A 20,167-nucleotide genomic window follows, 5' to 3' on the forward strand; every position below is an offset into this window, starting at 1 on the left:
GAAGGAAGGAAGGAAGGAAGGAAGGAAGGAAGGAAGGAAGGAAGGAAGGAAGGAAGGAAGGAAGGAAGGAAGGAAGGAAGGAAGGAAGGAAGGAAGCTCAATATATGTGAAATGCTAGCAAATGAACTACCAATAATCACATATGGTAGTAGATAGCAGAGTTTCTGTCTTGGTTTAGTCACATCCCAAGACAGGGTGAGAGTGGGGCACGGGGCTTCCAATATTCACTAAATTATGACCCTACTAACACAATTATCATCAAATTTTAAAGTATTTATAATTATACAGAAACACATGGTTAACAGTAATAATGAGTATTTCTTTCAGTGACTATCAATAAACTTTCCTTTAGGAAAACACAAATTAAAAACTTACTCATGCAGTTCAGATTCTCTCATTTATGAATTAGACATTTTTCCTAGCTGACGACTTAAAATGAAATTAAAACCACAAATTGGCAAAAAACTTAAATCTGGCATAAAAAACTGATTTTCTTATAGCTTAAGTTTTTTGGCTAAAACAAAACAAGAATTCATTTAAAGATGTGGCACAAGCACATAATCTTTTTTCTAACCTGAAGACAGTTAAATTCTGTGACAGAGATTATATTTACAATGAGTTTAATGTTTTTAGTGAACTGGTTTATGTGAAGAATGTGTATCTGACCCAAAACACTAATCTTTTTCTTTACAAAGTTGTCCAGAGGCATGAACATTGAGGACAATCAGCCCAGGAGATGATGTGAAAAACCAGAGAATCCTGAAAACAAATCATGTTTCTCTTCTCCTGTATTCACCCAACCCTAACTCCCAAGAATAGCATAGTAGAAACAGCAGTGCAGTGATCCAGGACAATCCTGGTGCTTAGGAGAAAGAACACTATCCACATCTAGAGAAAGAACCATGAGAGTAGAAACACAGAAGAAAAACATGATTGATCACATAGTTCGGTGGGGATATGACTGGGGTTTGGGCTTTAAATGATCACTCTATTGCAAATAGTAATAATATGGAAATAGGTTTTGAACAATGATACATGTATAAACCAGTAGAATTGCTTGTCAGTTCTGGGAGAGAGGGGAGAAAAAAGGGGAGGGAAAGAACATGAATCATGTAACCACAGGAAAAATATTCTAAAAAAAAAAAAATAAAAGAAATTGGGGGGGGAAGAATAGTATAGTAGAAAGAACCCCATAACTTTAGGTCAGAAGACTATAATTTAGACCTAGTCCTGACATTTATTGGATCTATGAACTTAAGCAATCACTTTACTAAGGAAAAAGACAACTTAAGGGAAATAAAATTGAGTAAAGAGGAAATAAATATGTTACTTTGGAAAGTCACTAAAATTTTAATCTGAATGCAGCCAATGCAGTTTAATTTCTAACATCAATGAGAGTGTCTTCTGAAAAAGGGACCATGATCTCTTCCACATATGTGGGTTTTCACTCTGTTACTTGAGACGGTTTATCTAAGTTTCTGTTGCTGAAAATTTTTATTATTTCATAGCCAAGCTTATGATAAACTGGTTCTCAAACACAATTTCCTGATGTCCATGTTTGGCAAAGGAGTCATGTGGCTTGTGTTCTATAGGGATATAACCTTCCAGAATCCAAGGTCACCTCCAGGGCACAATGATGCCAAGGTTATATAGAGTGGTTATAAAACAGCAGTGAATAGAAATAGCATCAAATAGGCCAAGTCCCTAATTAGAACAGTTTGCTTCATTTTGTCATCTTTGAAAAAAAAGGCCCAAAGGTGCCCAAAATAGCATTTGCTACTGGTGAGTGGATCTGTTTTCCCCTACCAATGTATGATTGAGACTTACAAATCAGACAAATTAGTGTATTGTTATTCACATTTTAAGAAGTTTCTTTGTTTTTCTAGAGGATTTAGCAAGGTAGCTTTAAATAAGTCCCTAGTATAATTTCTTTTGCTTAAGTATGCATATTTGTTACTAGGGTTTTTCCTTTTCTTTTTCAATGAGAGGGAGATGGAGGAGTAGTCAAGAGGAAGAAGGACTTGTTCATTTTTTACATTAAATTTTATAATAAAAAATTCATCCTTATTTTAAGTGGTGGCATATATATTATAAGTATTTGATAGAGGCACTGGAGAGAGTGACAAAAAAACAAAACCAAAAACATTTCAGTAACCACATCACTGCCAAATGAAGATGAAGACAGAGCAGATTTGAAATTTTGACTTAAGTTCATTTTTAAAACAGGATCATTTTATAACTTTACATTTTAGCTCCCATTTATTGGATAAAGTGAGCCAGAAATCAAGCTATCAGTGACCTTACTTAATGTGTGTAATGTTTTAAATAAGGGAAGTTACTCATGGGAAGAGTTTGTTGGGAAATAACTACAAAAAAAATTCAACAAAACATAAAGAAAGCAAAAGAAGAAAGCAAAGGAAAACTAGTATGCATAAAATATTCCTACCCTCTATAAATAAAAAGCCATAAGTCGGATACATGATATAACTTGTTGCTATATACTGTGAGAAATAAGTTTGTAGTGCTGGATGGTTCACAAGTATTGCATATCTGAGGGCCAAAAGTCCAACTTCTAGAGATATCAACTTTAAGAAAAAATAAGCAGCAGTAACTCACATTCTAAGGAACTAAGGTTTATAAAGCACTTTCCTCATAATAGCCCTGCACAACTGACCAAGCATGATTTCTTTTACAGAGGATAAAATTCAGACTGAGGGGGGAAGTGATTTGTCCAAGGCCACATATCTAAATAAGAGTTAGAACTAGGACTGAATTGGAGTCTCCTGATTCCAAATCCAGTGTTCCTTTCTCAAAGCATCAAAACAATCCTAAAAGCACCTAACTCATTAGGATTGTTGTGAAGATCAAAAGAGAGAATGTATATAAAATTCCTTACAAAAGTATTATATGAATACATGGAAAAGTCTCCAGGAAATTAGCAAAGTCTAAAGCCAATTTATAATTTTTCATATAATATATATAAATATAAATCATATTTTAACCCTCATTTGCCATCCTTTTTTAAAGCATATTTTCAGGTTAACATCCAAAAACCTACATCTTGATTATAAAACTTGGCTTTCTCTAAATTTCCCAAGCTCCTCAATGACCTAGCTTATTATTCCAAAGGAGAAATAAGAGCAAATAAGCTAGTATTTAAATAATATTTTAAGGTTTGCAGAAAGCTTTACATAGGTTGTGTTCTTTTGATCCTTACAACAACCCTGAGAGTTAACTGCTATTATTATTCCCATTCTGCAGAAAAGGGAACTAAGGCTCAGAGGACCAAGGTCACACAGCAATAAGTGTCTGAGGTTGTATTTGAACTCAGGGCTTCTCAATTCCAAGTCCAGCATTCTATCTGCTTGCAAAAGAAATAAACAAAACCCACATCTGTTACTATAACAATGCTGAAGTTGAACCTTGTATCTCTTTTATTAAAAAAGAAAAAAGGTGAAAATGACAAACATGGAAATGATACTCATAGGGAGAATGTCACCTACTTGAGGGTTGAAACTGATTTTTTTAATTTGTTTTGTTTTCCTGGAGAAAGAGTTTTCATTGGAGCAAGTACTCGGGATAGCTGTGCTCACTTCCCTTCCGGATTCTCTGCTCCTGACTATGGAAAATTGTATATTGTCTTCCCCAGCTGCCTTCTCACCCAGGAGATGCCTGTTCCTCAGAATCCCTCCTCTGATTGAGTTCCCACCTGGCATCTCCCCTTCTGAGGAGGTGTCCAGATTCCACTGCTAAGCTCTGCTCTTAACTCTCTACATTTTGCTCCCATTTAAGTGCCTTCTCTCCCACTTTCCCCTCCTTTATTTCCTAGGATTTTCAGCTGCTTTTTTTTTTTATCTTATCTTCTGTCATAATAATTCTAAGTCAGATGAGAGGCAAAGGCTAGGCAGTCAGGATTAAGTGACTTGCCCAGAGTCACACACAGAAAGTGTTTGATGTCAGAAAAGAACCCAGGTCCTCCCAACTTCATACTTGGTACTGTGCTATTTAGCTGCCCCTTAGCTCACTTTTAAGGACTGTCTTGCCCTATTAGAATATAAAATCCTTAAAAGTAGAAACTAGATTTCTTTTTGTTTGTATTTGTTTTCCTAACACTTCACATAGCACCTGGCAAATGATAAGCATTTAGTATGCACTGGTTTCAATAAATGACCTCTGGACAAATGCCTAGAAAATAAAAATCAAAGGTCTATCTGTCTACCTGTATCGGACATATGACTTCACTGATATAGAGAACTCTCAGAAGAGAAACTTCCTTTATCCACTGTAGGCTGGCACCTTTTCTGCAACCTCTAAGCCTGTACTTAGAAAACTACAAGATCATTTTGCCCAGGTTCACATAGCCAATAGGGGTTGGATTTGAACCCAGGTATCCCTGGCTCTAAGGTTAGTTCTTGATACCCTTTCAGCAGCATCAAAGTGCTTCATATATATTCAGGAACATGGCTAGAATGCAGAAATAAATAAGCGCAATAAACCAAAATGTTGATGTTTGGGGGGAAAAAAATTCTTTCCTAACTAGAACCAAACTTTTCTTTGTAAAGTCTACTCGAAAGGTATTTACACTTAAAGAAAGGAAGCCTTCTCCAATAGATAAATAGTATTTAAAATGAATAAACCATTCCTGAATTTTAATAATCACTTGAAAAAAATAATTCGGACCCTATGGAAATCTTATAATTCATAACATTATTATTCTGTTAGAGAAGGAAAAAAGTTAGAAAATATATACATGCATAAATATATCACACATAGCTTTAAATTTCAAAGGCTTAGCTATAATGCATTTTGCATATATCTGTGTATTACTACAAAAATTTTGATAGCATTCTACAAATATTTCTTAGCAAATAAGTAATCCTTGCATTAGTAAGAAGGAAGCCTTCCTCTACCACCTCCCATTACTGTACCTTTAAGACTGATCTTTTAAACCAGTCTTTTGTTTTATTAATTTATTTCTTTGTTGGTACATTAAAATTCCCAGGCTATTCATCCCCTCTCCACCTCCCTGTCCCATAGAAAGCATCACCCAACAAAAAAAATATGTATATATAAATTCTGTCTTTTGTGCTTCTAACCCCAATAAATCTTGTAGGGGCTGTTTAACGAAATGCCCTAGAGTTGCCTCTTCATGTATAAAAGAAAGGTGATTGAGGAGAGCCAGCTCTCTGGCTTGACCCCATGAAAATTATACTTTTTTTTTAATTTTCAAGGAATTCTTGGAAAAGAAAGGAGTCAGCCAGAAATTAAGAGACAATGTAAGAACTGAGTAGTAGAGAAAGGGGAGCTGGGATGGTAGAATCAGGCTGGGAAATGAACTTTGTACTCAGGTTACCCGGACACTGACCCCATCTGCTTCCCCCATGATTGTTCCTTGTATTTGCCAGTAGAAAAATTACTAAGAATTCAGACCTTTGGAACCACCAAGGGGGAAAAGGCAAAAAAGTAAAAATCAAAGTCCACATTCTGATATAAATTAGGGCTGGAATTTCCACAGAAAATATCTGGGGTTAGCACTAAGAAAAATTGGTTCTGAAACCTGAAGTATCTTCGGTCTATCATAACTGGGCTGTGCTGGGCTTCAGTGGTTTGGGAGAGGAAGGAAAGAGAGTGAAGAAAGGGAAGGGAAGAAGGACAGGAAGGAGGGGAGGGAGCTAATTCAAGCAGTAACTATGTCCAGTCATATTTATTTTGGAGGGTTTTAGGAAAAGGCAGATTTATGATAGAAATGGACACTGGTAAGAATCATAATTAAGATCAATTACTTAAAGTATTACCAAAACTCAGCCCTATTCACCATCATATAATCTAATTAAGTGGTTTTTTCATGAAAGAGCAATCTTTCCAGGTGAATTTTGCTAATACTGTAATTTATACATATAATATTACATTGAAAACAGAAGTCCTTTAATACAATGTGGCCTTTAAAAAATGAGATTTTACCATCCCGAAGAGATACTCAAATAGAGAGACAATGAGAGAGAGAGGAGAGAAGATAGCATTAGGACATTAGGCATTGGGTCCTGAGCCTTAGTTACAGGACTTACATACCGAAGGAATTTTAGAGATTACCTAGTTTAATTTTTTAATTCTACCTATGGGGAAACTGAGACCCAGAGAGCTCAGGTGACTTTTCTACATTCATACATATATTAAAGAGCAGGACCAAGATTCCAATGCAGGTCACAGGGGAAGAATACCATAGAGTTGGAGGGAAGATTTAAAAGGAATCTTCCAACTACATTCCTTTGCATTTGCTATTCTCTATGCTTGAATCCATTCCCACTCCCTCAGGGTATGTACATCTCTCTTCCTTAGAATGTGTTGAGATAAAATGGAACAATCAGCACCAATAACTGGACTTTAATCTCTTCAGATCAAAAACAGAGCATGACCCCAAGTACAAAGTAATAATGCTTGTAGTGAAACAAGAAACATGTTTACTGATTGTGGTGAACCTCTAAAAAACTAAAGTTTTGCAGAATATACCTTTAATCCTTTCATGACACACATTATATGTAAATTTGATTTAAGAAAGTCATTATATCTATGAAAACTTTCACATTAATTTTGCTTTGTTTTGCTAAAATTTATTCATCTTCCCATAAAAGCAGAACAAAACAAAAATAAAAATGGTTATGAGTATATATGCAATCCTTTTTAGTATTTACCTTAAATCAAATTTGTATAACTCAAACAATATTTCTGATTAGATAATAAGCATTTATGTGACAGGCAATGTTTAACGTTAAGCATGAGAGATACAAAGGAGGAAGGGGTGAAAAAAACCAGTCTGTCCTCAAGGAGCTCACATTCTAACAGGGAAGACTAAGTATATGCAAGATATGCACAACTACATATATATACATATATAGAAACATATCATACTTATGTATATCTTTAATATGTAGATATTTGAGAGAGAGAGAGAGAGAGAGAGAGAGAGAGAGAGAGAGAGAGAGAGAGAGAGAGAGAGAGAGAAGTGGGCATAGAATATAATCTTAAAAGAAAAGCACTAGCAACTCTGGGGTTTTTAGGAAAATGCCACCTGAGAAAATTGAGTTGAATCTCGAAAGAAACAGCAGAAGGGAAAAGGTGACTGGGGGCAGCCCATGGTTCAAGCATAGAGAACAGCAAATGCAAAGGAATGGAGATGGAAGTAAAGTGTCCTATTTAAGAAACAGAAGCAAGTATGGTGTACCTAGTCAATAGAGTTAGAAGAGGGGGACAACATAATCAGAACTGTTTTAGAAAAATCACTAGCAACTGACCAGAGGATGGATTGGCATTTGGAACAGAGAGACTTAAGGCTGAGAGGACCAATTAGAAGACTATTGTGGGGCAGCTAGATGGCTCACTGAATGGATCACCAGTCCTGAAGACTGGATTCAAATCTGGCCTCAGACACTTCCTTTGTGTGATCCTAGGAAAGTCACTTAACCCTAATTGCCTAGTCTTTATGGATCTCTTCTGTGTTGGAACAGATATAGATTCTAAGTCAGAAGGTTAAGGGTTAGAAAAAAAAAAAAGAATTGATACCAAGACAAAAAGTAAGGATTTTTAAAAAATTGATACTATGCCAGAAGGGAAGGAGTTTTGAAAAAAGAAAAAGAAAGAGTACTTGCCAGAGGCAAGTAAAAGTGACTAAAAGCCTGAATTATGACCTTACCTAGCTAGAAATTAATGCAACACTAGAGTGAGACTGCAAGCTTGCCATCCAAGACAAGAGTTTCAGTCTTTCTAATTCCAAAGAGGCCTGTCATCAGCTTGGTGGAAAAGTTAATGAATTCTTGGACTAGAGGTTAAATACAGAGCTGAGCCTAAAGTCAGGAAGGCTTGAGTTCAGAGGTCACTTAACCTGTCTGCCTCAGTTGCTTCAACCTTAAAGCAAGGATAATAACATCTAACTCCCAAGAGAAAATTGTGAAAATTAAATGAGTATCTGACAAGCACTTAGCACAATGTGCCTGGGACATAGAAGGTACACAAATGCTTGTTTGCTTTTTTCTAAAGCAAATCTCAAAGAGGGTAAATAATGAATAGATAAGTAATACAACCCTTAACCCCCTTTTATAGATAAAAAAAAAAAAACCAGCTCAGAAGATGTAAGTATCTTATCAGTTAGGAAACATTTTATTAAGTGTTTATTGTGTGTCAGGCACTTTGCTAAGTCTGTCTTGTTGAGTTCTTTACTGCAAAGGCAAAAAGACTACCCACACTGATAAAATCACACACCTTAGAATTACTGGAGTTGTCAGTCACCCCCTAATTTAATTCTTTCCTTTATTTAGGTTTTAATGTATTATGTTGAGAAAGAGTATGGCATGAGGGAAGGAGTCTAAATTTGGCTTCAATCCCAACTCTCAACTTAGCAACTATGATACCTTTGGATATGTTTGCTGAAGCAAAGTCTCTCTGTCTGTAAAAGAGGGACATAACTACTTGTGCTATCAACCTCATAGGCTGCTATCAGGAAAGAGATTTTTAAATCTCCAAGTGCTATATAAATTGAGTTTTTTTAATATCATAATTTTTATTGACTCAGATTTGCTTTGCATTTCTAAGGAATATTACATTAAGTTTGTTTTTTGAAGGAGGGAAGAAGCTGAATATTTTTCTAATAATTTGAATGATCACTTCAGAAACATTTTATCTTCTTCATTTTTAATTTAACCAGCAGTGGCTCCTAATATAGTTTCTTTTAACCGGTCAATCTTCAAACGATTTTTCTGTAGGTTTCAGTTTTTGTATCATCTCTGTCACAAAGCATAGAACTTTGAGGAATGTGGTTTACTGAACCTCAGAGTTGACAGGGACCTTAGAGACCATCTGATTCTATTCTGAACAAGAATCCCCTCTATGACATACTAGACAATCAATCAATCAATAAACATTTATTAAGTACCTACTATGTGCCAGGTATTGTGAGAAACATTGAGGATACAAAAAGAAGCAAAAGATAGTCCCTACCCTGGACAAGTGGTGTCCTGACCTCTAAAATGAAGATCCTTAGAGAAAGGAGGGCTCCCTTAAACAAATTATCCCATTTGAGCTTGGATCTAATTGTTGTTACTCAGTCCTTTTTTTTAGTCATGTTAGGTTCTTCATGGACCCACTTAGGTTTTTTTGGCTAAGATACTGAAGTAGTTGCCACTTCCTCCTCCAGCTCATTTTTACAGATGAAGAAACGGAGGCAAACAGGGGTAAATGACTTGGCCAGCATCATACATCTAGGAAGTAAGTGTCTGAGGCCAGATTTGAACTCAGGAAGAGAAATCTTCTTGACTCCAGGAGTAGTATTCTAACCACTCTACCTCCTACATCTAATTGCTAAGGAGATTTTCCTAACATAAGGCTTGAATGGGTCTCTGCATCTCCTACACATTTCTTCCAGTGTAGTTCTGCCCTCTGGGACTAACCAGAATAATTATAATTCCCCCTTGACATGATAACCCTTCAAACAGTCAATAACTCATAGCCTGTCCCTCTTAGACTTCTCTTCTCCAAACTAAACTGTTCCTTTACCATTTGGCACATACTGCCTTACCTACTGTGCCCTTATGGCATCCAAGTTTAGTTTGTCCAAGTTGCACTCTATGGCCAAAATTTTCCCAAGTTTTTATTTACTCTTTAAATTTTCTAACTTGTTGTATGTTTTTATTTATTTAATATTACATTTTGTTGTGCCAATAACATTTTTAACTACTTGGTCTGTACATTTCACTTCTGTGTCCTCGGATGTATATTTGTTTTTTGCGTGTTTGGAGAATGTGAACACAGCCACTAACATTTTCCAAGGTCAGAAAAAAAAAAAAAAGAAACTAGAAAATGTCAAAGTTCTAAGTCCCAGAGAAGCATAACACACACTTTTTATTTATGAGAAGGCCTATTGAAAGAAACTTTGTAGTAGAAAGTTACTGTTATTTAGGTCCTTAAACTTTCATTCAGCCACCTCTAAAGAGCTAAAAGTAGCCAGAAACATGATAGGATCATTAGGCTAACATTTATAATAACACTTTATGGTTTACAAAGCCCTTAGCACACATTATTATCTTAATAGATCCTTACCACAGCCTTGGGACATAAGGAACACAATACCTCAACTCCATTTTATAGATGGAGAAACTGAGGTTCTGAGAGGTTCATGGTCACACAGATAGTAAATGCTAAGTCATCATTCAAATCTAGGTCTTCTGACTCCAGTTACAATATATTCATATTTGAGAAAAAAAAGAGAGAAAATCCTTCTCCCCAAAGAACTTCATTCCCCATTTATCCTTCTTCCCTTGAACTCACTGATGGTGCTTTTCATCTCTATAAGACAACTTCTCATTCTCGACATCCCAACTACATAAGGGACAAACTGGAAAGAACAGTTTGGAAGGAAAACTCCCTGAAGGCTGACATTTAGTCCATATAGCTTCAACTCCTTCAAACCTGTCTGCGGTCAGCTCACCGATAAGTCTGCTGAAGTAAATAATCAAGAACAGAAAAGAAAGCCAGCTAACCCCAAAGGAAAAAGCATTTATATACAGGGAAGACCCACACCATTGAAGTCACCTTAAAAATAAGTCATGGTGCATAATAAGCCCTCAAAATTGCACCAAATATTTAAAATTTTTTAAAACCACTATTAGGTTTATTTCTTAAAGTGATCAGGGAAAAAGAAAAAGAACCTATATATTCTAAAATATCGATAACAGCTCTCTTTAGGGTGGCAAAGAAGAGGACATTGAAGGGATGGCCATCAATTGGGGAATGGCTGAACAAGCTGTGGCCTGTGATTGTAATGGGCTGTAAGAAATTACAAACTAAGCCCTACATGAAATTTTGAAAATGAAATGAGTAGAACCGAGAGAACCTTATATACAGCAATAGAAATATTGTTTGAAGAATGGCCTGTGTATGTCCACCTCCAAGAAAAGAACTGACAAACAGAAATAAGTAAGACATAGTTTTCTCTATACACAGATTTTTGTCAAACATTGCTTTCATTAACAGAGGGAAGGAAAAGAGGAAGGGAACTAACTGGATATTTTAATGTAACAAACAAATTAAAATTTTTTAAAAAATTTATCAGATGGACAGTCTGTCACCTTGCATGTCCAAGGTAAGGCTATAGTAATACTGTGTTCCAGAAGCCCAAGTCAAGTTTAGAATTCTTAGATGCCCTCATCTTCCCTTATGCATCAATGGCTTCTTTTTCTTTCCATCAATTGCTTCTGAAACAAATACAATCCACTGTGGCTATCATCTCTGTCCCATTTAACAGAGCCTTCATGACCTTGGGTCTAAAATAAGCCAAGCTGTAAGCATAATGAGGCATCTGAGGTACTCTGCCTATCCTATGGCAATGTAGAAAGGAAAAGAAAAAGGACTAATAAGTATTATATAGAATCTACAATGTGCCAGGCACTGTGTTTAACACTTTATGAATATCTCTTTTGATCCCAGTGAGGAAAAGAGCAACCCTGGGAGGGAGGTGCAATTATTATCTTCATTTTAAAGTTCAAGAAACTAAGGCAACAAGTTAAATGACTTACTCAGGGTCACCCATCTAGGAAATGTCTGAGGCTCGCAATGTAAATTGAAAATTTTAAGTTATTTTGTGTTAAAATTTTAAGTTAAAAACAATTTTAAGTTAAAGACTTTTCCTGTGGAGTCAACCCAATGACAGAGAAAAAAGGATTAAGTTGCCTTGGATCCAGCTCCAAAGCTGTGGTAAGCAAAGCCACCAGACAGGATGGATTAGATCTCTTAATTCCTTCCAGTGAGGAAAAGAGCTGGTGTCTCTCATCTGGGAGATTACACACCCCTTACTACTATATCAAACTATCTAAATTATAGGTTTCCTTTGTTCTTTGAAAAGTTCACCACTACAGAGTCCCAGCCCCTAAAATCGTAGATTCGAGAATTTGGGGGGGAAAAAAAAAGAAAAGAAAAAGAAAAAACAAGAGCAAATGCCTGGAGCCAGGAGACAGAGGTATCTTGTTTGTGGAACAATCAGGAGGAAGCCAATGGCGTTGGATGGAAGAGTGTGTGTCACCTCGTAAGGCGTAAGAAGACTGGAAAGGTAGGAAGAGGCTAGATTAGGAAGTGCTTTGGATGCTAAACAGAGCATTTTGTATTTGATCCTGCAGGCAATAGGGAGCCACTGGAGCTTAAAGGGGAAGATCTACATTTTAGTAAAATCACATTAGTGGCTGAAAGGAAGATGGATGGGACCGGGGAAAAGACTTGAGGCAGGTGAACCCACTAGCCAGCAATGATGGCAATCAAGTGGGAGGTGATGAAGTGTCATCAGAGGAGAAATGGGGCAAAAGACTTTGCCAAGGTGAAACTGATAGGCCCTGGTAACCCCTTGAATTGGGGCGGGGGCAGTAAGAGATAGTGAAAAGTCGAAGTCAAACCCTAGGTTGTGAGGTTGAGGAACTGGAAGTATGGTGTTGCCCTCAACAGTAATAGGGAAGGTAGAAGGTTTGGGGGGGAAGATAATGAGTTTAGTTTGAGATATATTTCATTTCAGATTATCTACAGAAAGAGCAGCCAGGTGACTTAGTGGTTAGAGGGCCAGGCTTGGAGATGGGAAGTCTTGGGTTCAAATTTGGCCTCGGACCCTTCCTAGTTGTGTGATCCTAGGCAAATCACTTAACCACAATTGCTTACCCCTTACCAATCTTCTACCTTGCAACCAATACTTAGTGTTAATTCCAAGATAGAAGGTAAGGATTTTGAAAATAAAAAAAATTTTTAAAGATGTCTATTGGACATCCAATTTGAAAGGCAGTTGGAGACTGGAGATTGGAGGGCAGAAGTTAGGGAAGGGTAGGTGCATCTGAGAATTGTCATCAAAGAGACAATAATTTAATCCATGGAAACAGATAAGTTCATCAAGTGAGGGGAAAAAAAGGGTCCAGGACAAAATCCTGTGGAGTATCTACAATCAGGGGGTGAAATATGGTTGAGGATCCAACATAAAAAGACTGAGGAGAGGTCAGAGAGGTAGCAGGAGAAACAAGAGACAGTGGTATTCCAAAAACCTTGAGAGAAAGGAGGAGAAAATGATCAACAGTTGTCAGAGGCTGTAGAGAAGTTCAGGAGAATGAGGACTGAGCAAAAAGGCCATTTGACTTGGCAATTAAAGAGATCACTGGTAACTTTGGAGAGAGCAGTATTCAGTGGAATGTCAGTAGCCAGAATGTAAGGGGTTAAGAAGAGAGTTAAAGGAAAGAAAATAGATGCACCTATATTAGATGATATAGGACTTTTAAGGAGTTTAGTCTCAAAGGGCAAAAGATATAGAGAGAGATATAGGAAAATAGCAGGAATGGAAGGGCCAAAGGAGTCTTTTTCAGGATGAGAGAGATATGGGAATGTTTGTAGGGAATGGGGAAGCAGCCAGAAGATTGGGAGAGAATGGAAATAAGTGATAAAGTGGGGATTGATAGAGGGGGCAATTTACAGGAGGAGAACAGATGGAATGGGATTGATTGAGCAAATTAAAAGGTTAGTCTTATTTTAGAGTAAGTAAATCTCATTACATGAGAAAGGGGTGAAGGAAGAAATAGTGGGAGACTGAAATAAATGATGTGAGATGAGAAAGAGGAGAGAAGGCGGCACTCATGGTGAACAGCCTCAATACAATCTGTAAAATCTGAGTCAAGGTTCTTGCCTCTCTCTGAGTGGATGAGGTAGGGGCAAGCCATGGAGTTTTGAGGAAGAAAAGGTTTGGAAGAACCACTGTAAGTGGAGAATGTGAATTGATAAGGGAGGTATAAAAGGAATATCTAGCAGCAGTAAAGGTCCAGCTGAGGTTGCATAAAATAAATGTGTAAGTACATTCAGTCAAAATAGATGTGCATATTCCCCTTCTCTCCATCATGAAAAAGTCATTCTTAATTTTGGTTAATTGGGGGTGAGGAATGGGAGTCAGTATCTCCTTTCCACCCCCACCCCCACTGGAATTTGTCTGAAAACAAGGAATGTTTGAGAGTAAATGTTCCTGGGCAAATGGGAATTTTTCAGTCTGAACAGCTTGGTAAAACCACTCTACCACCCTGCTCCTACACTCATACCCAACTTTCTATGGGGGGAGGAGGGGGCAGCAGTTTCCAGTCCATAAACTTAGAACTTCTGCCTCTCTTTAAGTTATTGCATTGGGTCTTCAAACCCATATGGGCACCAAGTGTTTTTGATCTTAAGCATTTCTTTTACAGATTGAATAAATATCTTGCATACATGTATGTGTGTATATGTATATATGTATATATAAAACTATTCCCAAATGCACATGATATTGTGAAATACAGAACATTAGTTCATTTAAAACCTTCCTGAGTTCATAGCAGTTTTTCTCCCTAATATGCCTTCAATGAATAGACGGCTAGTAGTACAACTGCAGTCATATGTGAAGAAAATGAGTGTTTTTATTAACATTAAAAAATGTTGAGAATCATTGCTTTGGGGATTGGGGGTGGGTTGAAGAGACAGTCTAGCCAATCAGAGGACAAACCACCTGCTTTCACAGAGACATACATGCACATGTGTGCACACAAATGCACGCACACACACCACCAATACTCAAACACTGACTCCTCAGCAGGCTTAGACCACTATTATAAGTCCCATTTTTGCTAGAAATTAAACCACAACCAAAGTCTGGTCAATGCAAAAGGGTGCTAAGTCAATAGCCACACACATTCTGCATGCCTCAGAACACCAGGATGCTGGACATCCAGAAAGAATCATTGTACCTCTGAAAAACGGCTTTTGTGGAAACAAGGATTTTTAAATGCTTAAATACAAGGAAAAAATATAAATGTTAATATTCTGGGAAACAAAATAGATCCACCAGACCTTAACTAACGGTCTCCCTGGGGGATCTAAGCAGAGGAAGCCACAGCTGCTTCGAAGCAAAGATTTCGACTTTACTTATCCATTGGATCCAAATGGTAAGAGCAAGGAGCAGGCTACTCCGTCTTTATAATTCCTTTAGCTGGGAACATAAAGCAAGGAGAAATAGGGAGCAGGTGTTGATGGAGTACATATTAAAGCCCTTAGTTCATTCACAACCTTCCTACTTATTGTCCTAAACTCCCTTTTCAACAATCCTTGAAGGCTAACCCTAGCATGGAATGCCAGAGGAGGTGAAGGAAGAATAAAATGGGGGAAAGTCCTCCCTTATCTTAATCCCCATCAGCTGCAGTCTAGGCTGTTTTCCTTAATACTGTAGTGAAATAAATTATATTAATCATCTAAGTGTGATGTTTTGTGATAAAATCATAGGATCACACATCTATCTAGACCTGGAAGGGACCTAAGGGGGCACTTAGTCCAATTTCCTCATTGTACAGAAGGAGAAACTGAGATCCCAGAGAAATGACCTGTCCAAGGCCACAATGATAATAGCATCAGAGGTAATATCTAAATCCAAAGCTATTGATTCCAAACTCATACTGTTCTATGATGCTTATCAAATAGAAACTAGGACTATATTCTCCGATGGCAAAAACAACATGGTAGAAGCAAATAGAAAAAAAACAACAACAATGGGTAAATTCATACTGGAAAAGAGAATGATCCAGCACTTTTAATGGTAGGAACTGGGGTGGGAGGGTAGGAAAAGAAACAAAAGTTAGGGAAGTCCATGCTTTTGGGCAACAGGGAAAAGCAGAGGTTGACAAAAAAAGAAGCAGAGAGATTTTAGTTATCATGGAGGAAGCATGCCTCTGACATCAGGATCCTGGTACGAAGCCTGGTCAAAGTATCATTGACCACATGGTTAAAACTAAGTGGCCATGGTGAAGAATGTGCTTTCCAAACCTTGCTTTCCTTAGCCATATAATGGTGACACTATAACGTGCAGAAACAAGGTTGTTGTGAGACAACTTCAATGGTTTAAGAGTCTGATTTTCTTGGTGTAAGTATTTCCTTCGTCAATTCATACTGCAACTCTGCATGTAAATATTCCTCCTAGTTTCTATGGCCAAGAAATTCAAAACTCTACAGCCAATTTGGTGATGGACCAATTTAGAGAATAAACTAGTCATCAGATAATTGAGAGAGTTTATCACTAAGCCCAAACTCAAAATGTTTCTAGCTTGGTAGGTCCTTCCAATACTTTCAACACCATCATGGCCTTCAAGGACCCAGTCACTTCCAAGTCAGGATGACCCACCAATACAGTGAACCTTAAAGCACCAGAGAAAAGTAAATTAATTATTATAACCATTAACAAGACACTGCTGTGGAGGGCAGGGGTTGCAATGATCCAATTACAAGAGCCTTTAGGTACCATATTGTGGCTAGAAAATAATTTCAAGGTTTCTGAGTCCCTTAAACCAAACTACAGCTCTTGCTATACACAAAGAGGAATTCAAATAATTCCTTGTGTTTGAATAATATATTTGTATTCAAATTCTAGGTTCTAAGATGGAGGATTAAAAGTAAAATTTCATTTCCAGGAACAGATGACACTGCTGGCTGTTGGGTCCAAAAAGCACTCAAAGATCAAGGTTCTCTAAAATTCATTTCTAATGAATTAAGTACTTGGAACCCAACTTAAACCTAACCATTGCACAGAAACACATACACCAGACACACGTACATACCCATGAATGTAAATGGAAATACTTCAAATGACAAAGTATCAAATTGGAAGTTTCATTATACAGTGGTCCTAGGAGTCTTTGGAGCCCTAAAGCTTCAATAATTTTTTTAAGCTCTCTCCTCCATGAGAACCCACAATCCTGATTGTTGATTTTAGTGAAACACCACGACCTTGCCTCACAAGATTAACTTTTATATTTAGCTCCAGTCCTTAACTCTAAGGATATATCTCAATTAACAAGAACAAATATCTCATATTCACCTCACTACCTCCTGGGCAAAAAAATGGGAATTTCAAATTGGAGTAGGGATAAGCAATAATCTCCAGGTACCAGATGAAAACAAATTCTCACTGGGTCCTACTAAAGATAGGCAGTGAATATTCGTTTGTGCCCTTCTATTATGGGACCACGAAAGGGACCCCAGCTGTTATACTCTTGAATATATCATATGTTCCAAAAACCAGAGGGAAAACGCCCTGTGTCTCCAGGTCCCTGAAGTGTAAATGTTCAAGTTCCCTTCCCACTCTCCAACAACCAGGCTCTGATTTGTTGACCTTCTGGGCATGGTACAAAACCTGTCTTCTTAGGCTGGCGTCCAGGCCTCGGATAATGAATTATATAATAATAATGACACTATTTTTAAAAATTTGTTATATTAAAATACCCAGCCTACTCCCTCCATTAGAGAAGGCATCATTTGACTGTATGTGTGTGTGTGCATATATATAAAACTATATCTTATTTCTATTTATTAGTTCCTTCTCTGGAGGTGAACATATATGCAAGTCATACTTCAACAATGTATATAATGTAGTTGCATATAATGTTCTCTTGGCTCTGTTTGTTTCATTTTTCAAAACTTGATGTAAGTCTTTCCATTTTTTAAAATTAGTCTATTTGTCATTTTTTACAGGCCAGTAGAATCCCATGACAATCACAAGCCACAACTTGTTTAGCCATTCCCCAATGGATGAGCTTCCCTTCAATTTCCAGTTCTTACATATAAATTTTTTTGTTTGTTTTGCAAATTGTATCTTCTTAAAGAGAATTCAGGTTTAAGTAATAATGACTGGGTAAGAATGTCTTTTTATATATTATTTTCATTCTACTATACCAGTATTTCTCAAAAGGTAGTCCACTGGACCCCTGGGGGTCCCCAAGACCTTTTCAGGAGGTCCATGATGTTAAAACTGTTCTTATGATAATATTGAGAAGTTTTAAAGCCTAATCCTGTATAAATCAATAATGATAACCTACGTAAACAAAAGCTCTTTATGGAGGAGGGATAGAATATCCTCAATAGATTTTAAGCTTGTAAAATGGCCTTGAGACCAAAAAGTTTGAGCACTACTGCACAATACATTATCGGGCCAATGCCACACCAATCAGAGTAATTCAGTCTTACATGCTTATATCCCAAATAAAGTCACTCCACCCTTCAGTTTCACAGTATCATAGTTACTATATTATAAACAAACCCCACCAAATCCTGCTGCATTATCACTTAGACATTCACCCCCTTAAGAATACACCAGTGTTGCTATGAGACTATCTGCCAACGCCACCCCCCAACACTGACATTAAAGGAGGTGTGGGTATATCTGTAGTAATTCGATTTCTTGGAAGAGACTAATTCTGGAGAATGAGATTGTGAGTACTAGAAAGCTTATGTCTATAATCTCAGGCTTCTTTGTAGACTATTGCTAGAGCTTATATTTTACCTAATGTGCTTCAGCCCTGAGAGGGGTTAAAGATTATAAAGTGCCAACTGGGTACAAAGACAACTGTGGAGATGTTTGTTTTGCTGGTAAGTTGTGCCCTCTCTGCTCTCTTCCCCCTCTTCCCCAAGGCAAATGCCCCAGTAAATTCCAATTTGACCTTCCATTCCCAAAGGCTTGAGCCAGGTCTAACTGAACATCCCTGAATGAAAAAAGGACAGATGGTCCAAGGACCCTAGAGGCTGTATTGGGGGAGGTAGAGAGGGTATCTCCCAGATGTAGAATATCTAAGATAAGCCCTAGGCAATGGGAAAAAGTGATCAGCAAGAAATTATCCATTTAGGGGGACCTCTGGAAGCACCTCAACCTTGTCCTGACATCACCTCCAAATCTCAAGAGACAGTGGGATAAGGAATTAAAAACAGACCTTCCCAAATCTTCCTTAAATCAGATCCCAAAGGTGTAGGGCATTTGAAAGGCTGATCATCAGAACATTTCTAAAACACTAAGTAAAGCTCAGCTATGTCTGAACCAGTGACTCTAATTACTTACCTCCTGGACTATCCTGTCTCTAAAGAAAAGCCTTTTATAAATGCTACATGGTATTAACCTGGAGTGAACTTCAAATAAACCAGTCTTGAGGCCAAAACAATCCCATTCGCATTTTAATATTCACACTTCTTCTTCCCCAAGTCACTTCTTAAGCAGCTCTGAAATTTATCCATTACCACACCTGTAGGTTTAGTTACTAAATAATGGATGACAAATCACTGTAGAATTTCAATGAAAAAAAATTACTTGTAAACACATTAATGTCCTGTATGCTCAACTTCTCACACTCTTCTCTGATTCTACTGAGTTGAGAGATCAGGATACAGATACAATGGTATGGTTTAAAAGGTGAGCTTAATTTCGGGTTGGGGGCCCAGGGTGGAGGGCTTAACATAAATGTCTGAGATTGATGAAACAGTGAATTCTACAATAAGTACTTTTATTTCCTGCTCTATTTATTTTAAATTTCTGAAGGCCTGAGATTTTCTAGGCTCTAAGAATTTCCAATTTACCTTTTCTTATTTTTTTAATTGCTCTCCTTAACCCTAGGGAAGCCAAACTGTGCCAAGGTATTAATTATCTTCTGACACAACTCAACTAAGACTATCCTTTTGTAAGCACTTCTTTCGCCCTCTAAAAACCAACCCACCCTGATCCTTTTCTTATAATTACACTGATTGAAACACTGAATACCATCTTGACTGTGGTTGTAGCCTGTAAAAAATTAAAATGGAGAAGCCCATGATACTTCTGATTGCCTGTTTATTTAGCATTACATGACATCTTTGAGATGAAAGGAAGCATTTTTGTATGAGGTCCCCACAACAAGATTCTAAACTCTAGTTCTCTGTGTCAGGTTAAAGAGCAATCCCATGGCTTTAATTTACCAGTAACAATAGGGCAGGGTTCAAATGAGCATTCACTTTTTCAAGAGAACTTCAAAAAAAATATACAGATTGACATCGTTTACTTATTTTGGAACAACTTGTTTTATGCTGAAATTATATACTTAAAAAGAAAAGAAGGGGCACTACGTGGCTCAGTGGTTAGAGAGCCAAGTCTATGGATGGGAAGTCCTAGGTTCAAATATGACCTCCCAAACTTGTTAGCTATGTGACCTTGGACAAGTCACTTAACCCCCATTGTCTAGCCTTTACTGCTCTTATCTTGGAACCAATACTTTTAGTACAGATGCTAAGAGAAAGAGAGAAGGAAAGAAAGAGAGGGAGAGGGAGAGGGAGAGGGAGAGGGAGAGGGAGAGGGAGAGGG

The sequence above is a fragment of the Gracilinanus agilis genome, chromosome 2 (genome assembly GCF_016433145.1).
Source record: "Gracilinanus agilis isolate LMUSP501 chromosome 2, AgileGrace, whole genome shotgun sequence".
Classification (NCBI taxonomy): Eukaryota; Metazoa; Chordata; class Mammalia; order Didelphimorphia; family Didelphidae; genus Gracilinanus; species Gracilinanus agilis.